Source organism: Myiozetetes cayanensis, unplaced genomic scaffold (assembly GCF_022539395.1).
Source record: "Myiozetetes cayanensis isolate MyiCay16 unplaced genomic scaffold, myiCay2020 scf7, whole genome shotgun sequence".
NCBI lineage: Eukaryota > Metazoa > Chordata > Aves > Passeriformes > Tyrannidae > Myiozetetes > Myiozetetes cayanensis.
This window is the reverse complement of record NW_026087964.1, coordinates 8,591,926-8,600,160: the sequence shown is the minus strand read 5'-3', so window position 1 is coordinate 8,600,160 and position 8,235 is coordinate 8,591,926. Positions and strand designations below refer to the sequence as shown.

General features: G+C 47.6%; 1 protein-coding gene across 1 annotated transcript in view; it reads left to right on the top strand.

The window, feature by feature from the left end:
• Positions 1–3,424: 3,424 nt before the first annotated feature.
• KIAA0232 (KIAA0232 ortholog) overlaps positions 3,425–8,235 on the top strand; it is a 66,295-nt gene continuing 61,484 nt past the window's right edge. Inside the window, exon 1 of the mRNA XM_050337697.1 lies at positions 3,425–3,572. The gene's annotated coding sequence lies outside the window, so the exon portion shown is untranslated. The remainder of the gene's footprint in view (positions 3,573–8,235) is intronic.

Genomic DNA, 8,235 nt, shown 5'->3' with positions numbered 1-8,235 from the left:
TTGAACCGAGTTATTACTTCTGGAAGGTGTGAATGTCTTTGCTCAAAACCTGAAATGGACTGTGAAAAGTAGTAAAAAAGTTAGGCAAGCTTTCATGGAATTAAGCAAAGAGATAATTATATACTTCTGAAGCTATGCATCAAGATGCCAATGGCTCTGTTGGATATTCCTTGTTTCACCTTACATTAAAGTCCATCCATTTTTTGAATTTTAAAAATATATGAACTTATGTATAGATTTAGATCACGCACAATTAGATGATCTTTTTTGTTCTTAAACTGCATTTATTCCCTCATGAACGTTACTCTATCTCCATTTCTAAAATGCTGAATGGGCAGATTGTTTTTATCAAGCATTTCTTATGAACAGTTTATGAGGTGTGAACAAGAGGACTGTTTGGTTATCCTGACTTTCAAAGTTAACTGATATAGAATCCCTGCTCAGGAAAATTAGGGGGTTTTTATTGCACCTACAAGGAAATTTTAGGGAATATTATATACTGACCGATTTTAAGGAAGTAAGAGGAATGGCTGACAGTAAAATGCCTACAAGCTGTGGCTGTGTAATACTGAACTTCTCTGCAATTCCTCCTTATGTTCTTTACATTATATAAGTATGTTCCTTAAAGGAAAAAATATTATATGATGAAATGGATACATTTTTAGAAATTTATTGGAGACCCTTTCTGGCAGGGGTCACAAAGAAAAAGGGAAACAGTGCTACTTGCGGAGGCTGACGGCTAAAAGCACGAGTCCATCAGTCACTCAGTTGTGGTTTAGCGTTCTTTTCAACACAGATCATTTAGATTTTCCAAACAAGTGCTGTCACCTACAATGCACACCCACATAGTTGTTCTCAGTGTGTGCAGGTTGTCACACAGAGGCAACAAACAGGGTTCCCATAGAGAACTTCCATCTTTGATAGCACTTCAGAAAGGAAAAGCCACTGATTGAGGCTCACATGCTCTATCCCTATGGCTTTTTAGAGGAAAAGTTCATTAGCTGCTTCGCATGCCAAGGGACCAGCTGTCCTTCAGCACATGGAGCAGCTCTGATTGACCAGGAGGACAAGTGGGAAATAAGCTCACAGCAGTGCCAGCGCGGCATATGGTCATGTACCAGCTGTTTCTGAAATGCCTGCCAAACAGAGATCAGAATTGGGTGGGTTGTTAGGAAAATAAAACCCAGCAAAAACCAACAAGCCAACAAAAAATGCCACTGTTGGGATTCCTGAGATCTGACCACAAAACCAGAACTGTCAATTTGAAATGTCACACAGCAATTACGTGAATATTCCGAATAATCTGTCACTGGCCTACATGCTCTGACTTGCTCCATTAGGAGAACACCAATGTTCTGAGCACCTGTCCTTTCTATAGAGCTCTGGGAGAAAAAAAAAACGGTATAAAAAGGGTGAAATAAGGTAAGTGGATATGTATTGATGACATACATTACTAACACATTGAGAATATGTGCAGAAGACTGAATGGAGATAGATTTAAATTGGTGCCAACTGTTACTACAGACAAATCCCAGGTGCTCCACATTTTACTATATTTCATTTCTACCTTGAAAAGGGGAATTCAGATTCTGAGCTTCTGAACAAAAGGAGATTTGATTGCGATTGGCGCGAGTAGTGTTTCAGTGGTGGTGAAATGCTTCTGATAAACCAGGGGAATGACTCAGCAGAAAACAGTCAGCAGGATTTTTCCCCCAAAGCTTTTCAGTTTCAGCTTTTCATAACTAGAAAATAACCTGAAAAGCACTTAAATGGTTCTATTGCAAGGTTTAAGGCACTACTTTCTTTTTAGATCTCTCCCAAAATACTCCTGCAAGGTTTGGAGAAAGTAACTGATTAACTGCACGTTCACACACATGAATTACAGCCTCAGCAGTGTTTAAGAGAACATTGGTAGCTCATGTAGCTACACAATCCTGCATACTTAACTTTTGGCTAGCCTAAATCAGATTTATGACTAAATTAAGCGCTAACGATGTTCAAAATAGGCAAACCCTAGTCAGAACAAAAATAAGATTAGTGCTGCTCCTCTATCAGGAAATGAGTATATAGGCTAGGAGGCAGTGGTTACTACCTCGGCTTGTGTTCACATGTATGAGATGTATTTTTATATTCAGACTTAACCTGTTGAAAAGCCTAAACAGCACTACATCCGGGGCAGGGGATCATCTTGTCAAAGACAAGCTTGGTTTCAGTGACTGAAGATGTTGTGCACAAAAGAAACAGTGTGAGCCAACGTGGATGACACACTTCATTTTGGAACTCCAGGAGCCACACACTGAGCAGTGAACAAAAGGAAGAAAACCTCAGGATTACACAGACAGAAGACTTACTTTGACATCTTATGTAATATTGACTTTCCTTAGGCCCGTATGTGTTCGTGTATTTGAGAAATGTGGGGTGGTAGTGTACACCTGAAAAGGGCATCATTATTTTCCCAATTAAGAAGGTTAATTACTACTTTGGTGTGTCTTGTCATATTTTCAGTCTCGCAGTGGCCCATTTTCACCCATCTACTATGCAAAAAATGTTGCCCTTTCATTACTCCACGGTTGTGTAAACAGTTCTGATTAAACTGGCATTTAATCAATTGGAATAAGATCTCTCCGCGGCTCCCGAGGAGCTCACCTACTAAATACGACTTTCAATGGCACCAGTCTCCTAACAGACGACTTCCCCTCCCAGACGGGCTTTCATTCCGCAGCAAAATTTAAAACTTTTTTATTTGTTAACCTTGCCCTCCTCGGAGTGGCTCGGAGGATTTCAAAAGGACCTCACATGACGAACACCACCGCTACGCTCCATCATTATCCCCCATTTCCTCCCTCGCATTCCCGCCCGGGCCCTGGGTGTTCCCGTCCCCAGCGCTCCCGAGGGGGCGCGGGCGCCTCTCCCGCCTCCCGGCCGCCCCAGAGCCGGCGCCGCTCCCGCCGCCCGCCCGGGCGGTGCCTTCCCAGCGCCTCGCCCGCCCCTTCCCTTCCCTTCTCTTCCCTTCCCTTGTCCCCTCAGGCGCCCGGCGCGGTCCCGGCGGGCGGGAGGCTGGACAACCAGGGCAAAGGGACACTTCCCCTCCTGCCTCCCCCCGCCCTTCCTGCGCCGCGGCCCCGCCACGGAGGCGGCTCGCCGGCGCCCGGGCCCTACGGACGGGGGTGGCGACCGCAAGGGATGGGACGGGACGGGACCGGACACAGCGACTCGGCAGTCCCACATCGCGGCGCCCCCACAACTGGACAGCCCGACGCGGCCACACGAACCCAGGATCCGGGCCGCCCTCTGGGCGGAGGGATACGGGGCGGAGCCGGCGGCGCGGTCCGGCGGGGCGCTGAGTCCCGTTGCCGGGTGACGGCGCGGGCGGCCCGGCCCCCTCCCGCCCTCTCCCCCTCCCTCCCCGTGGCGCTGGAGCCGCCGCTGCCGCCGGTTTACGTAACGCCTCCCGGGGCAGGTCCCGGCTCCGTCCCGCCCGCCTCACTCGGGGACGGCAGCAGCGGGACGGAGTCCGCCGCCTCCTCCGGCTGCCAGAGGCCCCAGGGCCCCGCTCTGCGCCGCCACGGCAGGTAAATGCCCGCCGCGGGCCCGGGGAGCAGAGGGAGGGGCAGGGCTGGAGGGAGGGAGGGAGGGAGGGAGGGGAGCGGCAGCCGCCCTCCCCGTGGAACGGGAGGACGGAGCCGGGAGGGCGCCCTTCCCCTCCCCCGCCTCCTTCCCGCCGTTGCGCTGGGACGGGCGGGCTGGACCCCCGGGAGCGCCGGAGCCCGGGCGGGCAGGCCCGCGCATCCCTGCCCTCTCCGCTAACAGCCCGGGGAGAGGAGGAGTTGCCGGGCCGGGCCGGGCCTGGCCCCTCCGGGAGGACGGTTTCCCGGGACAGCGCGTCCCGCTCCTGGGCTGCGGCTGGCGCAGCGCATCGGGAGCGTGCCGGGGGAGCGGGAGGAAGGGGCCGGGGAGGGGGTGACAGGAGCGCCGGGGGCCGGGCGGGGGGCGGCTGCCGGCCGGCGGCGGGCAGGGCTCGGGGGCGGGGCCGGGGGCCCGGCCGGGGTGCCCCGGTCCGACCGCTGCCCGAGAGGGGAGCGGAGCCCACCCCGGCTGCCCCCGGTCCCGCGCTCCTCCATCACGGCGGGACCGGCGCCAGCTGAGTGGCTTGGCCGGGGCGGGAAGCATCGGCCTGGAGCGGGAGGGCCGGGACTCGGTGCTCTCGGGTCGGGTCACGCCCGGGAGCAGAGGAGGAGGGAGCCTAAGGCGGCAGTAGCACCCACCCGCCGCGGGTGCCGGCCCGCGCCAGTGTCACCGGGTGCCAGCGGCCGGGAGAGCGGAGGATGCGGCGGTTCGGTCGGGGTAGCGAAAGCCCGAGCCGGGCAGCGCCGCCCCTGCGCCGCCTGACCCCAGGCTGAGGTGACGGGGCCGTGCCGGGCCCGGCCGGCGCTCACGCCGTGACCTTTCATCCTGTGCGATCGCACAGAGCGCAGCAGCGGCCGCGCACCGGCGAGGGGAAGCCGGGGCCGGGCCGGGCAGACGGAAACTGCCCCGGCCGAGCCGCGGTGCTGCAGCGCTGCCCGCCCCGGGGCCGATCTGTCGGGACTCGCTCCCCTCCTCTTTTTTTTTTTTTTTTTTTTTTCCCCTTTCCAGTAGCATTGTCCTTTAGGGCCTATTGAAGGCAAAAGGCGGATAGGGAGGCTCGGGCTGCTGCTGAGGAGGCGGAGCTGGGCTGATGGCGGATTGACGGGAGGCGCATCCTATGGGCGCGGGCAGCCGGCGCCGCCGGGGCGGGCCCGCGGCCGCGGCCTCTCGCGGGCGATGGGCGGGGTGGGGGACAAGGTTTGGCGAAGGTTACAGCTGAATGCAGAAGTGACACGAACTGACACTTCGCTCCGGCTAACTCGTTTCCATCTTCTCCTCGTGTCGCCTACGATTAAAACTATACACGTATGGAGTCGTGTTATGAAACTTTAGGAAATGCTAAAGTGCGGTGCTTTTTTTTCCCCCCCTGTCTTGTCTTTGTTTTAATTACTCATTGCAGTACCTGATACTGATCTGAAGGGTGAAAATAGTGTGATTTGCTTGTCCTTCCTTTCAAATAAAAGGCATTCCTGTATTCTGACGTTTTCTGTGTATAAGTAATTTGGGTTGCAGTTTATAAGCTTGGGATCAAAGGACACTGGTATGGGTAGTTGATTTTCCTCATTCAGACCCTTTTAAATATTTAGGTTTTTACCCTTCTGTTACACACCATATATCAATTCTGTGTTCCTGGGATGAAGTGGGAATTGCAGATTGACTTTGGTTTCTTAGCTGTCGAAATTGAGCTCGTGATGATTCAGTAGATAATTGTGTAAAACAAACTACTTCACTGCAGTGCTTAAACCCCAAGTATTACGGGCTCCTCACAATCCATGGGAGTCCATAATTGACATTTTTCTTTATTATTTAAGACAAAAATGTACCTTATAATAGTAAATGACATGGAACTTGATTGTTACTTGACATGAAACTGTACAGATTTTATTTTGTACTAATCCTCCATCTGCTGTTTCTTGTCAGTATGGATATGCTAAAATGGAAGTGTACAAACCTTCCCTTCCAATCGATAAAGCATATTTTATAGGTATCAAAATCTTCTCTTTTGGTCATTGAGATGTAAGAGGGGATGTAGATAAACTTGAATAAAATGAGTAGCACACTATATTTATAATGTTACTTTCAAAGACATGAGATTTGTATGGGAAATCCTGATTTGTACAGTCCATTGAAGGCATCAGCAATTTATATCCCCACCACATTCTGCTTGACAGATATTCCCATATGTGCAGTCACTTTATCGGTTTGTTTGGTGCACTGTGATTCTGTGAGACCAGAGATTCTGCAAATTTGGGTTTGGCACATGAGCCTCCAGCCTTTCTGCTCATCAGTGGTGGAATCAGAGGGAAAATAAGGGTCAAACAGATCTATATGTGACCAAGGAGGAAAAAATGGAGGCCTTGAACTTCTTATGTTATCTTAATATGCTGATTTCGTAGTCCGTATTCCTCACCACTTTTGTTGTTGTTGCAATTTGTTGTTCTTCCAAGTAGGAGAAATTCCATAGAGGTAAAATGATGTCAGCATTTTCATTTGCTCATTTGCTGTGCATTCTAGCAGGAATAGGGACAGTGGAAGATCTAGATACTGTTCAAAACTTCATTGTTTGTCCTTCTTGAGCATCTTTTTTCGAAGTGATTGGGAGGAATGAAGCAACCAAGAGATTGGTTTTATACTCATCATGAGTGAATTTTCTTGTGGGATTTTATTGTTTTTTAGGTGTAGTGTCGTAGAGTCAGAATAGACTTTTTATCTACTTAGCTAGAATCCTAGCAAAATCATATCTCAGTTTGCTGCTTCTTTAAGCAGTAGCTAATAACTAAAAGTAACAATTTAGTACTGTACTAAAAGAGGTAGCAATGCCTGCTGAAGCAGAATGTGGTGAAGGCAGCAAGACTTAGAATTCCTGTAGGCTAAGAGGTAGCAGGAACTATTCCAGTTATCTGCACTGCTAGTGGAGCTTGGAATACAAATTATCTTCTAGAAGCTATTTAATATGTTCTGTTTGTTGGGATAGTTTCTTCTGTCTTGTGGTACAGAGATTGGAATCCTTCATTTTAGTCCAACTGGTGACAGCCTGGTTCGATAATTTGTAAATGTAATTGTAGAAATGAGTTGTTGTGTTGTGTCCATCCCCTCAGCCCCACCCCAATAATTTTTTCCAAGTAAAGTCGATTTTGTGATACAAAATAAAAATATTGAAATGAATATTTGAATGTTCAGTTGCATATCAGGACATTGTCTGGTGGGAAGAAAAGGATGAGTTTTTTCCTTAATTTGGGAATAATTTACCAGATTTTTTGAGGCAGAACTGCCATTTAACTGTGGGACTGTGAGAGTGTTTTAGTAGAAAAAGATCTAGATGAGCTAGTTATAATATTTTTCCTGAAAAGCCTCTTGTTCCACTTTCCTGAAAGTTGGTTGGGTACATTTTTAATGGATGTTGAGAGATTGAATGTGTATTTTATTGGCCCAAAGTGATGGTTAGGAGGTATGGGGGTTGAGTAGCTTGAACATTCAGTACAAAGATTATTCTTTTACAGATTTCTTACTAGAAGTTATTTCTGTAGCTTTATTGGAAGCTACTGAATACTCTGGATTTTTATTCATCTGCTTCCTTTGCAATTTCATTTGAAAGATGTTTGGATCTACCTGCATAAAACTAAACATTGTTTGTTTCTGCATCACCTATACTGTGTTCATAACTTAACTTCCATGTGTCCACTTTGCTGTCTGTGTTTCCAAAAGATTTATTTCTAAGGCAGTGGTGTGGAAATTCAAATTATGAAGTATTTAAATACATCTTTCACTGTTGTTTTATTACATGTAATAGTTTAGTTATATCCTTCTAAGTGTGTGCACAGTCTGTGCTCAGGCTTGCTATAATGATTTTCATTTTTAATATAATTTGGGGAATGTTTAAATTTCTCTTTTTTACTGTATTGAGGAAGAAGTTTCAAATATGCAGTCCATGCTAATGTCACTTACAGTTACTGTGTCTGTAACTTTCTAGGCCTTATTCTAGAAAGGATTGCGTGTGAAAATTTATACTTTGCAAAAAAAACCCTTGTTAATAAATAAAAATAAATCGTAACAGGGATGAAATCTGAATAGTTTTGTGTTCTTTTTATAGCTTTTAAAAATCTTCCTGTAGTTAGTTTTGAAACTGTCAAAGGAACGAGGTCTGCTGGATAGAGTGCCGGGCTAGGATTGAGGAAGAGACCTGCAGTTTTGTATCACTGAGTGAATAGTTTCATTTTAATGTGCCTGTGTTTAAGGTGCTGTATGGAAAGGAGTAGCTCTTATGCCTTTAGTATGTTATTAAATTGTGTGAGTATGGGTTTTCTGTTGTTTTTATGGTTTGAATAGATGGACTAGCTTGGTTGTAGAAGAATTCTGAAGGGAGACATAGTTGCACTGCAGATGAGATTTTGCATATATAGACAGTGGAAGAAGGTACAGAAAGAGAGAGAAGGGAGTAGGAGACTAGGGGTAGCTGAAGCAACCTGTCATAAGATGATATAGTCTTAACATCAGAGCAGCAGAGCGGAGTTGCAAGATACGTAAACTGTGCAGGGTTATTCCAGGTAGTGTTACCTTAGTCAGGACTTGGATCAAGATAGTAATCTTCAACAGTAATGTGGGAAAATA